We start from the raw sequence: 27,607 nt of genomic DNA, 5'->3' as shown, positions 1-27,607 counted from the left end.
AGCTTTCTAGCTTTGTCAAGTATTCCAAGAGGCAACCATGAAGACAAGTGCTATATAAGAACTGTGAGTGGGGTGGCTAGCAGCATTAGCTCTGCTAGCTTGCTAGGTAAGTAACAAGCATTGGGTTCTTAATCGAAGGTGTTCTTACCAAGCTAACGCGACCTGAATAACGAGTAAAAAGTTAAGCAAACTTGGGCTGGTGCTGGGTCAGAATAATGACATTTGCTGAGTAGCTAGTTAAAACTAACTTTCTAGCTTCTGTCAGTGTTTGTGGAGACAGCCAGGGAGATGGCTCATCAAGCCTATTGACCAGGAACTGCTAGTGAGGTGGCTAGCATCCTTCGCCCCACTAGCTGGCTAGCTACTAAGCTATAGGTTCATAGTCAGAGATGTCCCTAGCTAACATTAGTGTTTTTAATGTTGGCTAATGTTAAAGTGACTAATGTTGCAACAAGCAGCTAAATTTAGCAGTATGTTGTTGTTTTCAATGATTTTCGTAGTATTCTATTAATTTATTATTGTCAGTGCCTTTTTTAGGTGTTTACTCCTTTCTTTTGTTTGACCTTATCGTTAGACTAACTGACCGACATAGCATTGAAATCTTGTTAGGTGTTTAAGCCCGAAGGGCTGAAACCCTATGGTTTTTGCTTTTGTGCTGGTTTATTATTAATTTTCTTCAGAAATGTTTGTGCAAATTCCCGTGAGATGGTAAATGGTAAAGACATGAAATTCTGCCCATTGATTGCACGTTGTGTGCAAGTGCTGCCCAAAAATATGACCCCAATCGGCCTGATGCCTTTATAATTAAAGGTCAACATTTTGAATTTTGAAAAGTCATAACTCCTACGCCAAGAGTACATATATACACTAAACTTTCTACAGACATCCATCTATCTTTACTCTACAAATTTGACTCCAGAACCACTAAAGTCCATCTACTAGATTTTCCGCCATGTAGAATTTTTTGAAAAACACATTTTTGACATCTCCTAAATCGTAGGTCCAATTGCTACCAAATTTTCTGTGGATCATTACTGGACCAAGCTTATCAAAAGTTATCAAAAGCTTGTTGATATCTTATTGCGTTTTGAATATATTGACCAATGAACAAAAGCTTCAAGCTGCTTCAAACATGAGCCCTTGCAATTCCCAAATCGACCACTAGATTCCCTATTGAAAATGATGCAAAAGTGAGTTTCTTGAGTCAAAACAGCTGATTTGTAGTGAAATACATCATAATGTTTTACAGCAATGCATAATTAAGATATTTTGGATATATTTGGAGACACTGGGTACACTGCTTACCTTTTGCTTCATAGATCTGTAGCAGTTCTGCATATCCACCTTTTAATTTAAAACCTAACCCCACCTAACCCTAACCCTAACCCTGTACAAAATAAGTAACTGTACCTTACTGAACCCGTGTTCAGCAGTTGTCTACGATCATGAAAATGCACTTCTTGTACGTCGCTTTGGATAAAAGCGTCTGCCAAATGAATGTAATGTAATGTAATGTAATTTTACGCACTTGTGGGTCAAGGAGTTTTTGATCCAGTACATGTATAGTTTGACCTGTTTTATATATGGGATCTCTCAGTATTTCATTGCAAACTAAAAAAGAGCAAATTCATTTTAGCTTTTTTGCCTAGACAGTTGCATTAGTGGTACTTTATGTATTCCTAAATTATGAATATAAACAAATATTAATATTCTAAATGGTACAAATGTCCTGCTTCATTTAAGGCATTTTTCAAGTCTCTGTGACGCTCCCAACTGGAGTTATAAAGTTTTATATAAGGTACCCCCTAAATGGGCAAGGATTGGGAAGATTTGGCATCTACGCAAAGGGATTAAATGTCTTGCAGGCGGAAATTTTTCTTATTTGACACTTTGATGTGACACAAAATTTGAATGAGAACATTGACGTGGTAAGATTAAAAAGCACTGGGCCAAGTTACTTGAAACAATTTAGGAAACATTGGGTAACATCATTGCTTTGGAATACAGCTGTGTGAGGTAAGATAGCCAATATTGTTTCTTGTAACCTGGTGTAATTTTGATATCAATAATTTTAATGGCAGGCCTAGATTTTGCCAGTTTGAATTAATGACTTATATACAGTGCTTTATATGTGTGAGTAATTTTGGAATTGGAATTATTTTATGTTGAAAACGTGTTTTAAAAAAAAACAGATATAATTTATTTTTGTACTGTGTTTGTTATGAACACGTGCTAATAGTAATTTGTATATAAATGTACGCTATGACAGACATGCATACGCATAAATCCATGCAAACACACATAGCCTACATTCTGATAGAAACACACAGGCATGGATTCAATCATTTTCCTTTACCATGAATGACAAAAAACAGAAGTGTATGTCATATTTTTAAATTGAGGTGTTTTAATGGCGTAAGTGAAACATGTATGTCATATGTTTAAATGGTGTACACGACAGACCTACTAATTATTTGTATGTTGGTACAGCATCTCTAGGGCTGGCTAACATTCATTTATAAATGCGGTGTTGCAGGGTAGCTACAGTAGCCTAGTTAAAAAGTAGTTATCAGTACAGGCGCAGAGGTGAATGTGAACCCTTTGCGACTAAAAGAAAATCTATATAACTGGTGTGAAGAATTATTATCTTGCACCAGTTTCGATATGACTGGTAACGTTACCTACCGGACGGAATGGCAATGCACATGTTGGAGTTTAATTTCGGAGGTGTCTGCATCTATACTAACCTTATACACTCGGTCTGTCTTCTCGTTAGCAAGATAGCTAACGTTAAACTTGGTGAAAATGCCGAAACCAGAACTGTCTAGTGTGGGTGTATTTTATTTTTAAACATGTGTATATGTCCATTTTGTGTCTGTATCCAGTGCTTTTATTGGTTAATTAATGTTGGTACTTAAATGTCCAATGAGGGGTGTATTCTTTGTGGGCTTAGAGCATTTGTGATTATGTAATCAGGCAGGGAAAAAAAGAAGAAAAAATCCCCTAAATTTGTGGTTTTAATGTGTGGACGTGTGAAATTTTTTGTGTATAGGTTTAGGGCATGTCGCTCCACCAAGCCGTAACTTGGCAGGATGACATACCTGCCATTCCAATTAGAAACTATTTTGGGCTGCGTTTCCCAGAGTCTCCTTAGCGCTACGTGAGTCGTAAGGTATCCCTTAAGCTCTTCCTTTAGCTCTCAAACTGTTTCCCAGTGTCTCCTTAGCTAAGGTATACCTTTAAAAGGGGGGTCTGGGGCACTCGTAAGCTGTCCCTTAGCGATGCGCTCCGTGGTTTCAGCCTTATTATGCCAACATTTTGCTTTTCAAATCGACAGTTGTACTACAGTGCGCATCTAGTAGCACATCTACATGCGAAAATTACATAGATAGTTTAATATTAACTTTACGAAAATTAATTTTCCAATCAACGTTTCTGGGCATAGCACGTCGTGAGAATGTTGTCGTTTTACCTGTCTATCCACATCATGATGGTAATTAAGTATAGGGCCTATCCATGATACTAATCCAATTTGTGAAAAGAAAAAAAACGTTTTTTAAATTTATACGTAGTGTTGCTAGCTTAGGATATGGCTTTTCTGACTGCATACCCTGTAGAAATTAGTTCGTTTGTGTGTGAGTCAATGATCGCACTGACTTGGAACAAACCGCCGGTTTATTAAGAATATAAAACCTGTGTGTGCAAAAACAACGTTGAGTGAGTCTACTTACATGACCGAACTAGAACACGTTGATTGGCCTAGCCATGAACACACATACAGGTACAGTGGCTCATAATGGACAAACATAGCCAAATGATCTACATCCCCTTCCTTTAGCTCACACCTCCTATATAAAACAAAATAGCACAGGGTAAATATCAACATTACGGAACATTTTTCTTACCATGTTGTTTTACGATTTTCGGTAAACAACCCAATAAGGATATTCTTGGTTAAACTTAAGATTATCCAACAGCAAATTAAGGTGGATGAACAAATCACTTTAACAGGTAGACCTTTTCATAAGGCAGAATTCATCATGGTCAATTTCCACAGACGCGCTTTTGCCTTTCATCTACGATCATTTTTGCATTGCAGAGAAAAGTTCGCGGGAATCAGTGCAGTGCAGTGATATGCTGCTACAGTTGCCTATATATTGCGTGACAGAAACAAATTAACATTAGACCTTTGTTTCAATAAGAACAACATAATTCACCCATATGTAGCCTATGTCCTTTCCCCTGGGCTTCTACGAAGTCCCAGACTATGGCTTATATGTCCCGATTGATGCTTTTTTTTTATTTTATCCTTTGTAGCCTATATGTACGTATTTATTGAAACTATCACAAGGTCTCATCTTAACGGACTCTTAAAGAGATTAGCAGATGATCTCTAGTAGGCATAGCTTCCTCTTCTGCAATATTATATTGATGTAAAATGATTATGACAACACTTGTTATATTAAAACGTCACTCACAAGCCTTTACAAGTGAGACAATCGATTCGCTTGGCATCAATTTGTTGATGAAAAGACAATATCAGAATAATCATGCTAAAAAGTTAGTCACTGATCTGTTGCAATGATATTGCACCAGACACTTCAGTTGGCTTGTGAGTGGAAACTTCCCAGTGAGATAGTGAAACAGTCTTCAGTCAGAAGCTGCCTCTGCGGAAAGGACCCCATATAAATCATACAGGGGGATAACCCATTCTAATTAGTTACCTGTAGCAGAATTTTCTCTGAAATAGCCTGACTAGAATCTCTGTGAATTCCTGTTTATGGATAAATCAACTGTGATTAAGAATGAATTTACTTTGAAAGTTCATGGACTATTGTGGAGTCAACTCTCACCTGTCTCTACCCCGCCACAAAACAAATAAACAAAACAGAAATACAGTTCATCCTTCTTTTCTATGGGTCCCTATTCTAGTACTGGGCAAGGACATCCCTAAAAAAACAACCATGGCCTTAATGAATCTGTGTGCTATAAATATCCCAGGCAAAGAAAAATGAATAGATTGAGAAGAAAAGTGGGACATCCATAATTGGGGCCACTGGTTGAGACAGGTTGGAGAGGGGAGACATGTAGCAAGAAGGCTGTTTGTTTGAGAAAACATACTGTGTCCTCTGAACCAATCCAAAAAATAGCAGGAAAAATGACTTCTTTTTGCATGAAATATGAGGAAAAAGCAGACAGCTGGTGAGCCTTTGATCTGTATTTTTTTAGAACACTTTTTTATTCATACTGTACAGATAATCATGAATATTGGCTTTAAAAGCCCCTGTTTATAGTATTTCATAGCTTGGTAAAATACCAAGCCATCTCAGTTACAAAACAGATTGGGATTAGACAAGCTTGCTAGCTGTTTTTTTTTGTTTGTTTGTTTGTTTTTTAAATTGTCCACAGGATCTTAGTATCCTAAAATAATCTCTCAGTGTGTGTACCATTGGTCATTCTAGTAAGACATACAGAGCCACCCACTCCCCATTGCCAGGCCCTTACACTGTGATTTAAAAATAAGCCTGTACACAATTCAGTTCTAAAAAAGCTATTTACCAAACATAAAAATATGCCATTCAACTGATACATAAATAAAGACAGTAAAAATCAATGCATTCTGACATGAAAAAGACTTCAGGGGAGGGCATTTGAAATGAATAGACATAAGTACATTGAAAATCAATTCAAACGAGATAGTATTTTTTCTTTTTTCATTTTGTGTGGAAGAATACCAAAATTGAAAAGAAAATTCAATATATTACATTTTGCATATTAATTTTCATTTTGCTCTATCATTTTTGATTGTTGTTTCAATAGGTTTGAGCCCTAATTGCCACAGACATGTTGGGATCCGCTCTTGATTTAGATTTATTTACTCCAGATAGGATTAGGTAGAAAAAAATAAGAATTTATTAGGAGGCTGTTTGTTGTCCTGTAGAACATGCAATGGCTCATTGTACTTCTGGGCTAAGCCCCTTCACATTAGGGGCTCTATTTTCCAGCCCGCGTATGGCATGTGGCAAGCCAGCGCACTCGTGAAGAGGCATTTTCGTCATTCGTTTTGATGGCTTGAGCCCATTTGGTAATTTGGGGACTCACCCTAAACCAAAGTGGGACAAGAGGCACGGTTGGGGCTGTGTCAATGAATATCAAGCAGTGCAATGTAATTTTGGTATTGAGTAATCTGTGAGTCACATCTGAGCTGCCTGCCAGGTCAGACTAGGTATATGGTCCAAATCGCGGCCTGGTGTACGGGGAGCTAATTTTAGGGATAATTTCCCAATCAGTTTGCACATGATCATATTCTATCCATTCATATCCATCATAAAATCATCCATTTTCACGGATCATGTGCTGTCCTGACTTTGATAAAATCAATCAAGCAGGAAAAATGCATATTTTGCAATTATTGTTTGTTGTCTTTTTTATTGCGTTAATTCCTGTATTTATTTTTGTTATTCCTGTATTTTATTTCTGGCTGCTCTTATACTGCACTGTGGCCATGTACTGTATTGGTACTGTATTCTGTTCTTTTTCTTACACCTGTCTGTAATGAGAAAAATGACAATAGATGCTTGCACTTGAACAGTCTTAGCATTTTAATGTTGTCACTGTTGTTAAAATGATAGCTGCATGCACGCTATATGCATTAACTGCATTAGTTATCTTCTCCCAAGCTAAATTAACATTATATGGTAGTGCTCAATATCAAAGAGACCAATAAACAACAGGCCATGTTATTGTTTTGTCTGGAGTTTATACTGTTAGGTAGCCTAAAAATAAAGTTGATGTGCGGGTGATGCTATCCGTGTAGCATGTAGGCTATACATCCCCAAATGGAGGAGCAAAGAAAAATTGTAACTATAACCTCTGGCGTGCCATTTGGAAATATTACAGGTGCTGTGACATTGAGCAAGGGGAAAGTCGCCTACAATGTATGCAAATAGCAACTGCCCCCCAATCCCCCAAAGGCCTACACTTTTTTCCCCTCTTAAAGAGATTGGTCAGTTCAGTTTAAGTAAGCCATGCCATTGTGTGAACAGCATCATTGGCATTGTTAAGATCTTCCCTGGTTTTATTTTAATAAAATTTCAAGATATTATTGGTATTATTTCTTAATTCTAGCATAGTACACTAAGCTATTTAGCTACAGGTTTAATGAGAAATTAAAACTGGTCCATAACAGTGATACGTTTAGACAACGTTTTTATTGAAATATTCAAATTTTTCATATTTATGAGATTTGCTCAAATTTGAAAAAGTGACAGACTTATTATGCACCTTGTGCACAAGAATGTTATGGGAGAAACTTTTTCTGATGAGCATATCCTAGTCTTCTATTGCAGTGGTAGACCACGGAAATTGACAGTTCACTGGTGCTTAAAGTGTACGGCTCTTAAAGGGAACGAAGATAGATTTAATCCAGCTGCAACACATCCACTGATAATATATTCATGCTAATCCAGCCCATTTTCCACCTAAAATATGCACTTTGATCTCTTGCCTCTGGGCACGAAAATACCAAAATTCAGTAGCCAAGCCCAGTGCATCCATGCAGACTGAACCCTTGTGCCATGTGCCATTGATTACAGCCCAAAATGTCTGCCCTGTATTTGACTCCTATGACAAAATGTTCATATTGTAAATGTCGGGGAAATGACAATATAGCCTTACACGAGGCACCACTTATGTCGGGATTATATTTCTATATTCTCACATTGGGCACCACTTACGTAGGCGAAGCGGTATAACCGCACAATTAAAAATCAGTCTCATAAAATTAGTTATCCAGACTATTCGACCATAAATTTGGAACTTCAATTAATAATAAAAATACAAATATTAAGGATCAAATAATTAAATCAAATATTTAAGAGATAACCGGAAGGATGTAGTTCTCTTGGACAGGTTATTTTGACTCAGATTCTCACGTTCCAGCAACATCAAAACAGGTTCAATACAATGATTTATTGTACAAACAGAACAGACACAACTAATCTAAATGGGGAAAATTCTAAATACGGAAAGGTAGGGGTGTGTATGCGTGTGTGGCTGTGTGTGCGTACGTGTCCCTTTGTGGACGAAAGGGGAAAGGGTAAACGGCGGGTGGTCGTGTATGTGTGGGGTACAGTGTAACCGGCGTGGCTGAATAACTGAGCTCAGCTAGGAAAGAGTATTGCTTCCGGTAGTGCCGGAGAGTGAAGCGTAACTTCAGCCGTTAAGCAATACATGCAACCAAGCTAGTTATTCGCCCACTACCGACTATACAATGAGTGTGATGTTGTTAGGGTTGTAAAGTTAGTCGGGGAGTAAGAGAGAGAAAAACCATACATAGGATTGTTTCCTAAGATTAAATCGCCTGCGCAAATTACTATAAACAAAATGGAAACACACAATGTCACATTAAACTCAATGCAGACTCTGCGAAACTATCGCCTGCTCAGTCTTACTGTCCATCGATTCATGCGGGTAGCGGCCTCCGGTGGTCGCTGTGGGGTCCTGGAGAGAACAGCCTTGGCGTTGTGAAATTGTGGAGGTTTCCAGATGTGAGGCGCGCGGCGCAAATCTAATCCTTGTTCCGTAGCAACAGCGATGTAGTTGTCCCCCCCCAGTCGGTTGTCAGCAAGGCTCTTCTTCCTGGAGCTCGCCGTGGTTAGTTGGCGCAGCGGCAGGCGTGCGCTGATTTCCACGCGGGATGGATCGGGCTTTAGTCGCCACAGGCGAGCTAAATCGGCAGAGCCTCGTTGCTGCGTACAGTGACTTTCTTTCGTTTAGATAAATTGGCGTCTGCCGCGATCTTAGGCGTTCTGCAAGCCCTTTGAATTGGAGTTCTACAGAGTTGTGAGAACTCGAGTTAGGCCCATAGGAGTTCCACAGTATGTGGGCACTCAAGGAACAATGGGAGAGGACGCAGGAAGACAGAGGGCAAAAAAGAGAGGCGAGAAAGAAGGCAAAAGAGAGCGAGTGATTACTGTCCCTAACTTTTATACCTGATGGGGGGAGGGGGGACCCATGGAGTGTGATAAGGATCTTGAATGCGGCATGCACTGATGATGTCATCAGATGCGCAGCGTGTTCTTAAAGAAGGTAATTTCCATTTTGACGGCACAGACTGACCGAGTGTACCTACATAGATTTTTCATTTCTCACCAGCCTCGTGAGTCAGTAAAGCCTCCTCAACAATCTACTAGAAGGGGAACAAGGACCTGGGTTGCAGTAGCATGGACCACAGAGTATGGATTTAGGTGACAAATCTGGGCCCCTGTTGTCAAATTGGAATGCAGTTATAAAACTGAAGTGCAACTCAAGCCAGCCAAATTCAGGAGAAACCAAATACTTGCTGATGACCACAGAGACAACGAAAAGTGATCATTGTTCAGAAATATTGGAATCAAATAGCCAGTTCAATAAATGAATATACATTTATTGAATATATATTCATTTATATCATTTACTTCCTAAAAACACAGCTGACATTGCTTTCTTTTGTTGCAAAATGATTGCCATGAACTGGAGAATAAATACTGTGTCTTTCAGAATGGAATTGGGGTGTAACAGTAAATGTATTTGTACGGAACCGCAGTGGGTGAAGTGCCCAAAATGTGAGAATAAGCTACATCTTGCTATCATTAAACTATAACCATTTTGATTTTGAGTGTCATTTTAAACTTTAAATACATGAATATTAAAAAAAGATCCTATTTATAATAGACTAAATAATTAAGCAAAATTTCCTGAAAATTTCCCACCCCTGGCTCATCTGTGAAGTTCTTTTCTGTTATGAAAGAAATTATAGCGCAGCCACCCCAATCTCTTCAGGGACTTCAAATCTCAACAGGTGTGATAATAACAGAGAGGTTAATGACAAGTGTGGAGTGCTATTGTCCACAAAGTGTTCAGTAAAGTAACTTTATTTCTGATTTTGTGTGTTAGATATATTTCAGATGTCACTTTAGTCACTGTTCCAATAAGAAACACTAACCAGTTGAGCAGTCTTTGTGACTGAAGCTTCTGCCATCCGTGCCCCAATAATGAACCCTCTTTCAAAGTTACTTAGATCTTTCCTCTTTCCATCTTGATCTAAAATCGAGGTCAACTGGGCCTGCTCAGCATTTTTATACATGCCACAGAGCATGATAGGATGTTACTTGCTTAATCGTATCATGCAGTACACCTGTATGGAAGCATCTGCATTCATTATGATTCTCCACTCATTTATTCATGTTTTTCCTTTAATTTGTCATGGATGGCCACTTTATTAGGTACACCATATATGGTAAAATGTCCAGTGTTAATTCAACTCTAACAATGTTAATTCAACTCTTAATAGATAAAAGTTAGATTTAAGATTTAAAAACCAATCAAAGAATCTTTATCAATAATCAATTCTAAAACTGACTGCCAACCAATGCAGGGACTTTAAAACGGGTAATGTGTGCTCTCCTTCTCGTCCTGGTCAGTACTCAAGCAGCTGAATTTTTTAATTAATTGTAGTTGTTTTTTTGGGAGGTCAGATAGAAGAGTGTTACAGTAGTCTAGCCTGCAACTGATAAAAGCATGCATGAGGACGGGTTCTACTGCTGTGTTACTTGTGCCCATCAATTCCTCTAAGTGAGAGGCACAGATTGACACAACTTCAGAAACCATGGGTTCTAATGCTGCTGCTGTACAGTGTTCCATCAATCTCATGGACCATGGAAGAGGAAATGATGCACTGGAAATTATATAATCAGACTCGAGGGCATTTGTCCCATCTTTGAATGGCTTCAGCAATGCAACCAATGTTTTTAGGGTATTTGTGTTGATGCATGCAATTCTGTCAAATGGTTTTTCACAAGCAGCAATGTAGTAATTTGCTCATGGTACTGCATTACAGAATCAAAAATATCAAAGGAATTTCATCTTGTGCCTGCAGATTTCTGTAGGGATTTTTGTAAGCTGTTTTGTGGCCTTACAAAAGTAAGTTCTTTAAGTATTTGACTAACAGTTTCACACCTGACAGCATCTCAGCTAGCTCTGGTGTTTTGTTCAACATATCAGGGGCAAAGGCACTTGAAAGAATAATGTTAAGAATATACGTGTTACAATTAAGCCTGTTGTATCCACGTGCAGCAATGATGTTGGCCCTGTGGTCAGTGACGGACACATCTCAGCCCACCAGCAGTGATGCAGCAATTCTAAAAGTAAATGGAGTTTCTTGAACAGCAGATTATGAATGCTTTTGTCAGTTTTAGAAACACCACAGTCCAAAGGGGCCACAAATAAAACTCTTGAAACCAGACCATCAGTGCTGTGAAAAGTACATGAAGGGTGTTTTGCAGTACTCCTCTGTCCAGATATCAGTGGTGAATGCACATCCATATGTTGCAATTATATGTTTAATCTTTAAACCTTAGCCAACAACAACATTATATGGACAAATATCACAACACACAATTTCAGCTTATTTTTCGATGGTGGCTTGTCTACAGCTGGCAGGGAGCCCATTTTGCCTTTCTTTAAAGCAGTTTTCTTTTACCACCATGTGAGGCACAAACATGCCAGTGCAGCCCAAATGTGCCTTACTTATAGCCGCTGTAGCTTAAAGTAATAATCTCAAAGATTTTCATTAAAATAAATGTCTGTTAAGTCACTATCTATCGCTGAATTAGGTAACACAATGGTGATTGAGCCTATTATTCTATTAATTTATATTATTATTATTATTATTATCATTTATGATAACTGGGTGTCTGTGGCGACATTCCCGGGAAAAAATCAGAAGCGGCGCATAGTTAGTGATGCGTTTTCCATCACCCATCAGTGGTTGGTCCGCCAGAGAGGGTAGGCGGAGCTAACGCAACAGGCTCGCTCTTCAACTCACTTGTGTGTGAGCGGTGCACTGTTTTTTCCGGTGTCTGCTAGCCTTACAATAACAGAGAAGGGGGGGGTGGGGGGTTATGGAACCCTAATAAGTTTTTGTGTAACATGACGCTAGCTACCGGACCATGTCAAGAAAGGCAACATTAGTTTAGACAATGTTGCGCACAGTATCCATCTCTCATATCAGGTAACTTTGCGTTAGCTAGCTAGGTAATGTAATTAACACAATCTAATGTCAGCTAACAATTAGAAAAAACGCTAGCTAACGCTACCGACCGGTACCGACCTCGCAAACTGTCTCTCGAATGCAATGCTACCTTATTGCAACGTAGCAATATAGCTAACTAAAAAGTCAGTTCAGATCAATGATTCAGAACAAGACCGGATGAAACTTGCAAAATTCCAAGACGTCTGATTGTAAACGTTCTAAAACTGCACTTGGCGATTTGTCAAGGTGGGTCTTTTGAGACCCCAGGCAACGGCTTCAGACGCTCTGCAACGAACCAGTTCACACCGCTGCAATTTTCTCTGCAACATTCTAAAACCGTTTCGTCTCGTTGCGAATCATTGATCTGAACTGGCGACGTTACCGTTATTTACATTGCTGTCAAGTTCATCAATATATTGATCAGAATAAAGCCGGGGTATAGGTGGAGCAGAGCTGGGTCTGATTTCTGTGTAAAGATGTCAAGCCGGAGAAAACTAAATAAAAGAATACAGCAGTATGGTTTAGCGTTGTTATTATTTTATTACGCTTCCTCATATGTTCCTTCAGCCCTGATGCCCTTTTTTGATGAAATCTCCTTTGTTTTTGTTTTATTCTTCTTGTTTTGATTGCTGATTTAACACCCAGCTCAGCTTTATTCTCGAACAGTTTAGCTAGCAAAACCAGAAACACCAGGGGTAACATTTTGCAAGGCAGTTGTTTAAAAAATATTACACAACAGTCATTCACGAAAAAGACTGTTTATTGTGCACGAGATACATAATTGCACGAGCCACAGCGAATCCCGCGAATTCCTCTCTGCAGTGTTAAAGACGTTCATACCGGGCAAAAGGTGGATAAAGAACGTTTGTGGAAATCGATCATCACTAATTCTACCCTAGGTCTGCTACAGCATTTTAACCCGGCTCGGCAGTGTAAAGCCTAATGTTAGACAATGAATGAGTATGTACATAACGTTACTTTTATAACAACCATTTTTTATTCAGTAAATAATAAGTGTTATAGTTGGCGTGGCCGAGGTGCTAACTGACTGACGTCACACATGCGACACTGGTTGGATCCGGTTGGATCTATGAGGTCCAAAAACACACCTGCAATTACCGCTTCTCGCCATTGGTACCGCCATAGAGAACGAAATGGAAATCTTAGAGATTGTAACTTGAAAACTTTTTTCATATTTGTCACAGCTCAGAATGTTTAATTCCTTTCCACCAGAATCAACTATGATGGAAAACTTTTCCCTGTTTTAGCTTTGAAAAACTGCTTTGTTGCTTTAGCAGTATGTTTGGGATCTAAACTTGACCAGAGAAGATGCTTCTGCACACTTCAGAGCTATTTCTGCTGCTGTTATCAGCAGTCACATCATCAATGAATACAGGTAAGCCAGTATCTGTGGCAGCCATACATGTTTGAATTTTTTCAATAAGGTTGTCATTATGGACAGAGACATTGGTAACTTTGTGCAAGTAACCTCTGCTAAGAGGGCTGTCTGGCATCAATTTTCACCAACCCACTCATATTTCCCCTAAGGATCATTGCATGTCTGCAATTTTGGTGATGGCCATCATGCATAACGAAGGAAAATGTCCGAGTTGTCCACAAAAAAGAACCCAACAGAATTACAGAGACAGAGTGGTCCAACTGTGCTCGGGGGGTGGACTTCCTGTTTGTGGTGGAAAGAGTGAGGAGTTTGAAAAAGTTTGTTACAGGCTAATATCGTGCTTTCAAGTACGTATCGACACTATCTTTAAGAACCGGTCTCGGACTGGATCCAAACGCAGGACTCAGGACTCAGAGGCAGCAGTAGATATATACAAGGGGTTTATTGGAGTACAGACAGGAACGATAGGAATCAGGGCGGACTTGGGACAGGTACAGAGATGGTAGATACGGAGGTCCGGAGTCCGGCTTGGCGTGGCGCTGAACGGACTGCGGCAGGAACCAGGCAGACTTGGAGCAGGGCTGTGGGGTGTTGAGGGGAGATCCGGAATCTGGCTGGCGCTGAGGGGAACACCTCCGGTGTCGGTGGCGGAGCTGGCTGGGGACTGGGAGGCCGGCGAAGGACGGGCTGGATCGGGAGGTTGGAGCTGGGGAGGTAACGGAAGAACAGGGAACACGGAACAAGACACAATGCAGACCACACGCAGGCACGACAGACGGGGAAACACTGAACAAGGTACATGAACAAACAAACAAACTGTGGCCAAGGAGACAGTGCGAGGGGAGGAAACCGAGGAAGGTGCAGAGGAAACGGGGTCACGAAAATGGTGCAAGGCTAGGAAATAGCACAGTAGCAAGCGTGACGCTGGGCAACAAATCAACGATCTGGCAAAGACAGAAACAAAAAGTGTGGCTTTATAACCTGGTGCTGATAGGAATTAATCAAGGAGGGTGTGAGAAATGTGACCTGAAACGAGTGTGAAAATTGCTGAGGGCTGGAAGTGATTAAGGAGTGCATGGGGAAAGATCACGCCCCCCCTGTGGGGAAAAGCAAATACGTGGTGAGGAATAAGGCACGCGGAACAGAAATAACTGGAACACAAGGGAAACCATAAGACAACTGAAACACGGGGCATGACAATCTTGGGCTTTAGTTTAAACAAAACCCCCATATTACATGTAAGCATCATATACTACTTTCTCCGGATTACTCGCCAAAGTAAATTGTAAATCGAAAGAAGCGAACAACTAAAAAAAATACGGTAAGAGCGCATCATGGCTTCCATTCCCTGCACAGTTTGTTGCATGTTTAGCCTTAGCTCGGCTGCCAATTTTACGAGTAATGGTATTTGTGCTAAGTGTCAGCTTAATTTAGAATTGGCACAGAAAATAACTGAGTTAGAGACCCGCATCCGGACATTATATCAGATTCAGGAGAGTGAGACTTTCTTAAACTCCCTTTTACCCGAGCCAGATGCTAGTTTAGATGCAACTGTTTCTCCGCCGCTAGTGTTCTCGCTGCAGGACGATTTTATCACGGTACCAAAGAAACATAGTTTCCGGCCCAGGGCCGCCGAGCACCACCCAACTCGCGTTTCCAACCGATATTCCCCACTCAGTAACACACCTACTGAGAAAGCCCTGATCATAGGGGATAGTATTTTGAGAAACGTGAGATTAGTGACACCAGGGACCATAGTACAGTGTATTCCTGGTGCCAGAGCTACCGACATTGAGGCAAATTTAAAAGTGCTGGCTAAAAGTAAACATAAATACTCTAGGATTGCTATCCACGTCGGCACAAACGACATCCAATTGAGGCAATCGGAGGTCACCAAAAATAATTTTATGTTATAAAAAGATGCAGTGGCTAAAAAGATGTGTCGGGAATTAATTTGCTCTGGCCCGCTTCCAGCTCGTAGGAGCGACGAGGTCTACAGTAGGCTATCTTCACTAAATCTCTGGCTGTCAGAGTGGTGCTAATCTAGTAACACAGGCTTTATTAATAATTGGCCTGATTTCTAGAGAAGGCCTGGCCTACTGAAGAGAGACGGACTCCACCTGAGCTGGAGAGGTCCTCGTGTTCTATCAAACAACATAGCTGCTAGTCTTAGTAAGGCCAGATCCTGACACTCCATCAGGGCGCCGGCCAGGCCGCAGGCTTCTAACCCTACGTGTTTGCCTGCTCGTTTCTTTATACCTGTGTCCCAGACATATGGCCCTACGCCTCTGCCTGCAAGGTGCGTTTCAGAGCTAGCCAACAGAAATAGTATTTATCCAAAAGCCCCTTTAACTAATACTTTTGAACTAGAATCTAGTATCTGTTATATTGAGACTGTGTCTGTTCCATGCATCTATGCCAAATGTAAAGCTAACCATGGTATTGATGTGGATAACATAATTGTCATAAAAACACGGCACGTTGCTACTAACCATAGTGAACCATCCTTAAAAATTGGACTATTAAATGTTAGATCACTTGCTCCAAAAGCAGATCTTGTCAACAAACTGATAATAGACCATAATCTCAATGTAATATATCTGACCGAAACTTGGCTAAGACCTGATGAATATGTTGCAATTAATGAAGCGTCTCTTGTGGGTTTTATAGGTACTCAGGTGTCACGTCCATCAGGCAGAGGGGGAGGCATTGCAGCTATTTATCAGTCCATATTGAGTCTAGCGCCTAAGCATGGATATAATGTTCTCCTCTTTTGAAGTTCTTATTACTAACTGTGTATAACCCGATCTAGCTAATAAAAGTGCTAGCAGGCAGCCCTTTTTTCTTTGGTCTGTTTACAGGCCACCTGGGCCTTATTCAGATTTTTTAAGGGAATTTGCTGAGTTTTTATCACACCTTGCAATTTCAGCAGATAAGGTCATAATTGTTGGTGATTTACATGTGGATAAAAATGGTGACCCCCTAGGAACAGCTTTTGCCTCTATTATTGATCCTATTGGTTTTGTACAGAATGTTTGTGAGCCTACTCACTACCGTGGCCATACCTTAGACTTAGTTCTGTCCCATGGTATTAAGTGTGGTAAATCTTACCGTCGCACCTCATAACCCTGTACCATCAGATCATTTCCTCATTACGTTTAATATTAAGGCATCCAATCCACCTGTATCAGAGCCTAGACATTACTACAGCCGATCAGTAAACCCTGAGGTTATTCCAAAGTTTATGAATATGCTTCTGGAGTCATTCCTCTCCACAGAAGAAAAAGCTGATGAAAATGCTGATGAAGCTGCACTGGACCAACTGACTAACCAGCTAACCCTTACCCTCAGGAGCACTCTTGATGTTGTTGCCCCCCTTAAAAGAAGAAACCCTAGTTGGAAAAACCACACTCCATGGTACAACGATACCACCCGGGCCCTGAAGCAGTCTCCTAGAAAATTAGAGCGAAAATGGCGGTCAACAAAGCTAGAGGTATTTCATCTTGCATGGAAAAAATAGCTTCTGCTAGATCTGCCTTTTTCTCAAAACTAACTGAACAAAACAGACATAACCCAAAATTTCTATTTAGTACTGTGGATAAATTAACTAAAAAACAATCATCAGAGTTTTCAACTTATCCCTCCAGTCTTAGCCCTAATGACTTTATGAACTTTCTCAATCAGAAAATTGAGGCTATTAGAGACCAGATTTCCAAACTGTCTCCATCATGCACTATTCCTGTTCATATTAATAAACAGCCTGGTTACAACAGGAAGATTTACAGACAGCGGTACTAAACTGTTTTACGCCCATTAGCATGGTTGAGCTATCCGAACCAGTTATGTCCTCTAAATCGACGGCTAGTCGATCTCATTCTTTCAAATTGGGTTAAAGAACTATTTACAGTACTAGGCCAGCACATACTAAAAATCATTAACACATCCCTAGTTACAGGATATGTACCTGTGTCATGAAAAATGGCAGTAAAGCCATTATTGAAGAAACCAAACCTAGAACCTGAGAAAATGGAAATTATAGACCTATTTCAAACTTTCCATTTCTATCAAAATTATTGGAGAAAACTGTTGCTAAGAAACTAAGTGCATACCTTAGCTCTAACAGTATCCTTGAAGTATTCCAATCAGGGTTTAGACCCCACCACAGCACAGAAACCGCACTTATCAAGGTTACAAATGATTTACTACTGTCAGCCGACCGTAACTCTGTGTCGGTTCTTGTACTCCTCGATCTGAGTGCAGCTTTTGACACAATTGATCATGGAATTCTACTGGACAAACTCCAGGCCTGTGTTGGACTTCATGGACAGGCACTCGCATGGTTTTGATCATACCTATGTGACAGGAAACAGTTTGTCAACTTAAAAGAAGAAGAGTCCAGCTCCTCAATAATGAAATACGGTATTCCACAAGGACCAGTACTAGGACCAGTACTCTTCTCGCTATATATGCTACCACTTGGCAATATTATCTGGGCACATGGCGTAGAGTTTCACTGTTATGCGGACGATACACAGATTTATATTTCAATGAAACCTGGCAAAGCACTGCCGCTTTCACGGTTAGAGGCCTGTATTGTAGATATCAAGGTTTGGATGCTTTCAAATTTTCTGCTCCTAAATTCGGATAAGACCGAAATATTGGTTTTAGGTCCCAAAATATTAAGGGAGAAATTGTCTACTCACACCTTAAACTGTGATGGTTGTTTGGCTGAACCTAATATGGTCGTTAAAGACCTTGGTGTCACCATTGATCCTGATCTATCTTTTGACACCCATATAAAAAACATATCCAGAATTGCCTTCTTTCAGCTGCGCAACATAGCTAAAATGAGACATTTCCTGTCAGTTGGGGATTCCGATAAATTGATCCATGCGTTTGTTACGTCTAGGTTAGATTACTGTAATGCCCTGCTATCTGGCTGCCCTAATAACTCGTTAAAGAGTCTCCAGCTTGTGCAGAATGCAGCTGCTTGTATCTTGACCAGAACTAAGAAGTATGAGCACATTACACCAATGCTAGCGTCACTTCACTGGCTACCCATTAAGCATACGATAAATTTCAAGGTTTTGCTCCTGACTTTTAAAGCTCTGCATGGACGTGCACCTGTGTACATAACTAACCTGCTCCTACCTTATAAGCCCACAAGGTCACTCCGATCCCAAGACGCAGGCTACTTGGTAGTCCCAAGAATTTCCAAAAACCTAAAAGGTGGTAGGGCTTTCTCCTACAGGGCTCCACTACTGTGGAACCAGCTTCCAAAATTTATAAAGGACTCAGACTCAGTCTCAATATTTAAATCTAGATTAAAAACGCACCTCTATGCTCAGGTTTATAATCAGTTATAGTCTGGAGACAGGGTGGGAGAAGCCTGTAGTCATAGAGCTTTGTGGGTGGAAATCCTTTCCTTACTGTCACCTGTCAATCAGCTGTGACCTGACTTTACATGGGCTGGCTCTTAATAGGCAGGTATGTTTGTCCACCCGTCATGACTGCATGGGCTCTCCATCCATGTCCCAGTAGCTATGCAGCCATATATTACTCCTGGCGGGGTCCCCCCAATTCATACTACTGCCACTTTACCCACTGTCTGTTCTATTGCAAATTCCCTAATTGCTGTTTCTACCCTCTTCCCCACGCTGCCGGCGGGGCTCTTGCCCCAAACTTCGAGAGTGCTTTGAGAGTCGTCTGGTCTCCCCCACCTCTGCGGTCCAGCCCCTCTTTCGTCATTGCCTCCACCCTGCCCACATCTGTCGCCACCTGCTGCTCCCCATCACCGCCACCCGGCCCCACCCATCATCTGAGCCACATCATAAACCCTATAAAACTGACCGACATGTTGGTAACCAGTCAGCACCCTGAGCCGACCAGAGGAGAATGGGTTTCTCCCTTGAGCCTGGTTCCTTCCAAGGTTTCTTCCCATCTGCCACAGGGAGTTTTTCCTTGCCATTGTTGCCTTAGGCTTGCTCCTGTGGGGGTTTAGGCCAGGGTTGTCTGTAAAGCATATTGTGACAACTGCTGTAAAATACGCTATACAAATAAAATGTTGCAGTTTACCTAATATTTTTAAATAATCTATTAAAACCTCAGAGTTGCAATTGGAGATGGTAAATACAAACATGCCTTGCTCCCTCGAAACAAGCAGAAGCTGATGATGGGTGGAGTACAGGCCTGGCAGAGCATCACCAGTGGAGATACTCAGCACCTGGTGATGCCTATGAGTCACAGACTTCAAACAGTCATTGCATGCATAGTATATGCCACAAAGTACTAAACATGACATTTACATGAGGTTAATATGCCCCATGCGGAGGGGGGGGGGGGGTCTTTGTATAAAAAGTGCTTTAATTTCTACATGTTTAAACCAAAGTGTATAAAAATACCCTTAAATGAAAGGTGAGAATTTGCATTTCAACAACATTTCAATTGTTTGATTACAAATCTAAAATTGAAAAAAGAGGACAATGTGATGCTGAGAAATTGTAGAGAAACCAAATCTGGAAATGCAGTTAGAGAGTCAGAGATTTGAGACAGAGACAGAAAAAGTGTTATTGTTCTACACTGACTCAAGGCATGACTAACACACTGGGATGTCAGCATGCTGTTTGCCAGAGAGAAGGGTCTAGAGAGAGTCAGCTGTTTAATGATTTGATGATGAACAGGAAATGGGTAAACAGGCAGGCACATCTTTTCTGGATTACTGAGCAGTAGATGAGTGAATGTGACTGTCCAGCTCCTCAGAAGAATTTTGGGTGGTACCACTGGAAGATGTGAGGTGTTCGTAGGAAGTGGGTAAAAATAATTAAACTAATGGCAAGATTTTTGGGAATTTCAAATATCTTTCTCAGCGTATGCTAAAAACTATTGGTTTTTAAAAATAATAATATCCTGCCTTGTCAGCACAGTTTAGCTATACTGTATGGTAAACCTTGTAATTATTTGCATATTAATATATGCATGCATTCATAATTCATATCGGAATATAAAATATTCAATAAGGAAAATGGTAACAGCTGTTTTTCACACAAAAAATCTACTATTTTCACATTCTAATAATTCACATCATGTGTGTATGGATCTGCTGAGTACATCTTTGATGATGGACAGAGTGCAACCAAAGCCACATTTTCATTTCAATATAGCAACATTACCAAAAAGGTCCATTGTGAAATTACATGAAATTAGTACTGGTAAATCAAGCCAATATAGTGATGAGAAAATTCAATAATGTCATCACTTATGCAGAAAGCAATGTCTGATTACCCAGTCCAACAAAATTACAATCCACAAAAAGAAAGAAAGAAAAAAAACAGCTGCAAATATCGCCTAAAAGCTCCACTTGCTTGATAATTAAATCTAGTTGAAGCTACACATTACAACTTCTCACAGGATGTTTTCTTTATCCTTGCTCAGGTCATATTCCAGTAATCCATGCAGTATCACTCTGTCCTTTTCTCTGTATCTCTTTATTTTATCCACTTTATTATTGCTGTGTCTTATTACCTTTTTATATTCTTGTTTTGAGAATTTAAAAATGTGTCATAGAAAACAAACTATTAGCCTGCAAAAGGAGCAACACAAAAAATGAATTATTATTCATTGCTGTACAGTGCCGTTGGAAAGTATTCAGACCCCTTCTCTTTTTCCACATTTGGTTACATTACAGCCTTATTCTAAAATGTATTAAATTCATTTTTATTCTCATCAATCTCCACACAATACCCCATAAAGACAAAGCGAATACAGGTTTAGAAAGTTTTGCTAATTTATTAAAAATAAAAAAACTGAAATAGCACATTTACATAAGTGCTCAGACCCTTTACTCAGTACTTTGTTGAGGCACCTTTGGCAGCGATTACAGCCTGAAGTCTTCTTGGGTATGACGCTAAAAGCTTGGCACACCTGTCTTGGGGTATTTCTCCCATTCTTCTCTGCAGATCCTCTCAAGCTCTGTCAGATTAGAAGGGGAACATTGCTGCACAGCTACTTGCAGGTCTCTTGGGTTCAAGTCCGGGCTCTGGCTGGGCCACTCATGGATATTCACAGACTTGTCCCAAAGCCACTCCTGCATTGTCTTGGCTGTGTGCTTAGGGTCATTGTCCCGTTGGAAGGTAAATCTTCACCCCAGTCTGAGGTCCTGAGCGCTCTGGTGCAGGTCTTCATCAAGGATCTCTCTGTACTTTGGTCCGTTCATATTTCCCTCGATCCTGACTAGTCCCCCAGTCCCTTCCGCTGAAAAACATCCCCACAGCATGATGCTGCCACCACCATGCTTCATCGTAGGGATGGTATTGGCCAGGTGATGAGCGGTGCCTAATTCCTCCGGATGTGATGCTTGGCATTGTGACCAAAGAGTTCAATCTTGGTTTCATCAGACCAGAAAATCTTGTTTCTCATGGTCTGAGAATCCTTTAAGTGCCTTTTTGCAAACTCCAAGCGGGCCATCATGTGCCTTTTACTGAGGAGTGGCTTCCGTCTGGCCACTCTACCATAAAGGACTGATTGGTGGAGTGCTGGAGTGCGGTGGATGGTTGTCCTTCTGGAAGGTTCTCCCATCTCCACAGAGGAACTCTGGAGCTTTGTCAGAGTGACCATCGGGTTCTTGGTCACCTCCCTGACTAAGGCCCTTCTCCCCCGATTGCTCAGTTTGGCCAGGCGGCCAGCTCTAAGAAGAGTCCTGGTGGTTCCAAACTTCTTCCATTTAAGAATGATGGAGGCCACTGTGTTCTTCGAGACCTTCAATGCTGCATAAATATTTTTGTACCATTCCCTCTGTACCATCTGTACCTCGACACAATCCTGTCTTGCAGGTCTACAGACAATTCGTTCGATTTCATGGCATGGTTTTTGCTCTGACATGCACTGTCAACTGTGTGACCTTATAGAAACAGGTGTGCGCCTTTCCAAGTCATGTCCAATCAATTGAATTTACCATAGGTGGACCCCAATCAAGTTGTAGACACATCTCAAGTATGATCCGTAGAAACAGGATACACCTGGGCTCAATTTTGAGTATCATAGCAAAGACTCTGAATACTTATGTGTCATAGTTCAGTTTTTTATTTTTAATAAATTTATAAATTTGATAAAATTTCTAAAAACCTGTTTTCACTTTGTGATTATGAGGTATTGTGTGTAGATTGATGAGAATAAAAGTGAATTTTATCAATTTTAGAACAAGGTTGTAACATAACAAAATGTGTAAAAAGTGAACGGGTCTGAATACTTTCTGAAGGCACTGCATATCATCAGGGTCCATTGATGCAATTCTTAAATGAAAAGATAGGACATAAACTGAAAGACAGAGGGTCTGTTTCACCCCAGAGCAAACTGAATAATAGCATTTACACTTATTTCTCTCATTTCACATTTTTACTCGAGTCTTACTCTAGCTAAAGTTATTGGAAGTACAAATAGGCTACATTATATACCAATGAAAAAATTAGCAAATCATATTTAGTAATTTAGTAATTAGCATGGCACGTGTAGTTATTTAGGAAACTAAATATCTACCCTACTGTGGAAGATAGTCAGGTGATTATCAGAGTCTGTTTTATCTGTGTGATATGTTTAGGTATATAGGATGAAGAATTAACAACAAACAGGTGATGTTTGTCATTGTTTCAATTATGTTTGGGTGTGAGATGATGGCGTTGCAATATGTCTGGAAAGCCTCTGACAAATAATGGCTGGTTTAAATAATGGGAGATAGTGTGTGTGAAACTTTTAATATCATCAGAATATTTGTAATACAGTAGTCAGTCTTACAAATATTGTCAGTTTGTACATGGACAAAATTATCAACAGCTTATATTGCCCAGATATAATATGCGATTGAGCAGGCTTAAAATCCATGTACATGTTTTGGCTTACATGTTTGGTTAAAATATTTAGTGTGTCTATATGCCAATTCAAGAATAGTTTTGTATGCAGCACAATCTTTTCAGGGTACACAAGTATTTATTGACCCAGAATAATGGGGGCTAAAGTCATTGTCAAAATAAATATAAAATGTAGATAAACATAGGATATGGACATCTTCATATCGGGTATTGGACATATGAACCTACATTTTTACATTTCCAAGTGTCTTGGTACTTTTGTACCATCACTATTACTATTTTGAGTGTATTATTTATTATTTATTAGTCATGCAAATTTTTGATAGGGATTTGAATCTGAATCACAAAATTGGAACTATTTAAAAATACCATGGGGAGTCAAATAAATATTTCAAGCTTTCTGTTCTCTGTTGAACTAAACATTCTTGTGATATACTTAAAATTTGAAAATAATTTCTTAGTTGATTTTTTATGTTTGGTGAAAATAAATCAGTTAAAAAAATAAATCAGAAAATAAAGTTTCTGGGCAGTTCATTCGGTTAAGGTTCAATTTGATTGACGGATGAACCACACATCTTGGATCAAATCCAGGCTATGCCAGTGTGAGTGTGCTTGGTTGCAGGTGACACAATTGCTGATTGCATTGTTCAGGGTATGGGTGGACTCAGTTGGATAGCGTTTTGCATTTCATCATTACATTACTGTGGCAAGGTGAGTGCCACCGCTCGGGATACAAAGAGAAAGAGAGACGAGTTCGTAGGGTGAACGTGTCTTTTTATTTTTTTTTAGCCGAACACACGGCTTTCGGGTTATTTATTTAACAGGGTTTTTAAACACCACTTCCTCAGTGCAGCACATCCTCCGTCACCAGCTCCCGTCTGTCTCCGAGAACGCCTTTTTAAGCACCCAGGCTCACTGTCAAGGTAATCAGCACATCGTTAAACAATTATACATTTAAAGAGCGGTGCTGATTAGAAATCCCTAACAGCTGTGGCGTAGAGTCCGAGAGCCGCCCCGCCCACTCTCTCTTTTCCACTTTGCGTGGCTGGTGTACTGAACCCTTCTGCTCTCTCTCTTCCGATACCAGTTCTCCCCGTACGGGCCACCACTGTGGCAAGGTGAGTGCCACCGCTCGGGATAGAGAGATAGAGGGTGTCGAGTTCGCAGGCTCACTGTCAAGGTAATCAGCACATTGTTAAACAATTATGCATTTAAAGAGCGGTGCTGATTAGCAATCCCTAACAGCTGTGGCGTAGACTCCGAGAGCCGCCCCGCCCACTCTCTCTCTACAGACAACGCACAAACCACGCCCCCCCCTACCACAATTACATTACATTTATTTAGCAGACACTTTTACCCAAAGCGACGTACAAAAAGTGCAAATCATGATCATTGGACAACTACGAAACACAGGGTCAATAAGGTACAATACTAATTTCGTACTGTGGCGCCATCAACTGTGATTGAGAGCTCATGTAGTAGGAAGGTCTTGCAAGGGAAGAACAACAGTTTTGTTGAGGTTGAGTTTCAGGTCGTGGCTGGCCATTCAGGTTGAGATGTCAGCCAGGCAGGAAGATATTTTATCATCAACCTGTGAGGCAGAGGGGGGGAAAGAGAAGAAGAGTTGCATGTCGTCTGCATAACAATGATAGGAGAAGCCATGTGAATTAATAACTGAACCAAGAAATTTGGTGTATATGGAGAACAGCAGAGGACCCAGTACAGATTCCTGTGGTACTCTTGTAACAAGGGGAAGAGGAGCAGAGGCAGACCCCATCCAGGTGACCTGGTAGGGCCTATCTGAAGATAGGAAGCAAACCAAGACAGGACAGTCCCAGAAATGCCCATCTCAGCCAAGGTGGAGAGGAGTATTTTGTGGCAGACCATGTTGAATGCTGCAGACAGGTCAAGGAGGATCACGACAGAGGAGAGGAGTGGCGAGTTGCAGTGGCGAGTGCCTCTGTCACAGCTAGGAGGGCAGTCTCTGTTGAGTGCCCAGTTCGAAAGCCATACTGGTGAGGGTCTAGCAGGTTGTTCTGATGGAGAAAAGAGGTTATTTTTTTAAGCACTGCTTGCTCAAAGTTTTTGGACAGAAAAGGTAGAAGCGATACGGGTCGATAATTCATTACATCAGAGGGGTCTGATGTGGGTTTCTTGAGGAGTGGGGTAACACGGGCCATCTTAAAATCAGAGGGAACATGACCAGAGGCAAGGGAGGAATTAACAATGGAGGACATATAGGGAAGGATCTCGCCAGATATAGATTGGAGGACTAGATGGGATGGGGTCAAGTGGACAGGTGGTTGCGCGATGAGAGTCCTCCGGTCTCTTGAAGGAGGTCAGTGTGACCGTAGATTTGTCCCGGGGGATAGGGGGCCTCACTGGATGGGCAAAGGAGTTCCGGATTTTAGCCACCTTTCCTTTGAAGGCGGCCAGAATGTCATCTGCGGAAGAGGGAGATGGGGATGGAGGAGGAATGAGGAGGGAAGAGAAGGTGGGGAATAATTTACGTGGATCAGAGGCACATGCACTGATCTTTGATTGGAAAAATGAGGTTTTAGCGGAAGTGAGGGCAGATGTGAAAGTTGCCAGCAGGGTTTGATATGCTGTCAGGTCATCAGAGGATCTGGATTTTCTCCACTTCCTTTCTGCAGCCCACTGTGATGTTCTGCTGGAGCGTACATCAGACATCCTGGTTTGGAGACAAGAGCACAAATTGAGTTGAGGGACTGGGTGAGGCATGAGTTGAGGGTGGAGGTAGCAAGGTCAACTGGCAGGGTAGAGAAAGAAGCAGGAGGAGGAAGTGTAGAGAGTGCAGTGGAGATGAGGGAGGACTGTGACAGGGTAGAGAGATTTCTCCTGAAAGTTACAGTGGGTGAGCCGTTAGAGTAGTGGGGGAGCAAATAGGAGAGGGAGAAAGAAAGAAAGAAAGAAAGAAATGGTCTGAAACATGGAGGGGCATCATTGTGAGTTGGAGAATGGAGCAGCTTCTGGTGAATACAAGGTCTAGTTGGTTACCAGCCTTGTGTATGGGGGAAGAAGAAGACTGGGAGAGGGCAAAAGATTGGAGGAGTGAGGCAACCCTAGATAGTTGGGATCTCTCTGGTGGGAGTTTGAAGTCTCCCAGTAGAATAGCAGGAGTGCCATCCTCAGGGAGGGAGCTCAGGAGAGTGTCTAGCTCATCCAGGAAGCAGCTGAGTGGACTTGGAGGACGGTACAGAACAACAATATGGAGTTTTGTAGGATGAGTTACAGTAACTGCATGAAATTCAAAGGAGGAGGGATTAAGGTTAGGACTGGGAAACAGAAACTTCAAGGACAGGGAAATGAGCAAACCAGTGCCCCCACCCCGGCCAGAGGCCCTGGGGGTGTGCGAGAAGGAGTATCCCACAGAGAGTGCAGCTGGGGTGGCGGTGTTGTTGGGAGTGATCCAGGTTTCTGTGAGAGCCAGGAAGTCAAGAGACTTCGTTTTGGCAAAGGCAGTAATGACTTTCTGGACAGCTGACTGACAGTTCCATAGACCACCCACCACAGTGAGTTCCTGAGATGTGGACAGGGGTGGGTAGACCAGATTAGATGTGTTGCGACTGCGGTAGATGGACCGTCTGGAGTGAGGCAATGCGCACAAAGGAATTGGGGTTAAACACATGACAAACTGACAACGAGTTTCATTCATTCATTTCATTTGAGTCATCATTCTCTCGTGACGCCCACTGGTTGATTGGACGGCTGTAGACCACATGCCAAAGGTGCATAGGTCGTCCTTCTATAAAAATATAATATGTAATAAATGAATAGTAAAAATAAATAAATAATTCAACAAGCATGCAGTGTAACTTATTAGCTTGATATAGTTAATAGATGATTGGAAGTGCATAACATTGTCTCACCAGAATTTAAAAACACAAAGGGGAGATTCACTACAAAAGTATATATAATAATTCCAACGGCGGCACAGCGTGAGTTTTTTCTGCATGTGCACCAGCCCAGCTGTTACAGAATTCGACTGTTACAACACACTAGCCTTTGCACAGTTGAAGTTACCCTTGATATGAATGTTGATAATAATAATACTGTAGGCTACTATACTATAATCATAATAGTAACCTTACTGGGGAAATTGCATCGAGATATTCAAAAACTGGAGACCACTTCCGCTTATCAGTTCCATGGATTCCGATGGGAGCTGCTCATTGGTGCATGAAGCCAATTCATTGAGCCTGCCATTTTAGACTGTGGGGTTTTGCACGCTGAGTAACTAAAGTAATGATGGCA

At 41.0% G+C, this 27,607-nt stretch overlaps 1 protein-coding gene and 1 long non-coding RNA gene across 5 annotated transcripts in view; both read left to right on the top strand.

The window, feature by feature from the left end:
• The window catches only part of kcnc1a (potassium voltage-gated channel, Shaw-related subfamily, member 1a), a 301,862-nt gene that overhangs the window by 51,224 nt on the left and 223,031 nt on the right, over positions 1–27,607 (top strand). The gene's annotated exons all lie outside the window — the stretch shown is intronic.
• Positions 15,919–27,607, top strand: part of LOC135255017 (uncharacterized) — a 49,771-nt gene continuing 38,082 nt past the window's right edge. The window contains exon 1 of the long non-coding RNA XR_010330038.1: positions 15,919–17,979. This is a non-coding gene — a long non-coding RNA (uncharacterized LOC135255017). The remainder of the gene's footprint in view (positions 17,980–27,607) is intronic.

This window comes from Anguilla rostrata, chromosome 5, assembly GCF_018555375.3.
Source record: "Anguilla rostrata isolate EN2019 chromosome 5, ASM1855537v3, whole genome shotgun sequence".
NCBI lineage: Eukaryota > Metazoa > Chordata > Actinopteri > Anguilliformes > Anguillidae > Anguilla > Anguilla rostrata.
The sequence above is the reverse complement of the archived record's forward strand: the minus strand, read 5'-3'. Positions and strand labels throughout refer to the sequence as shown.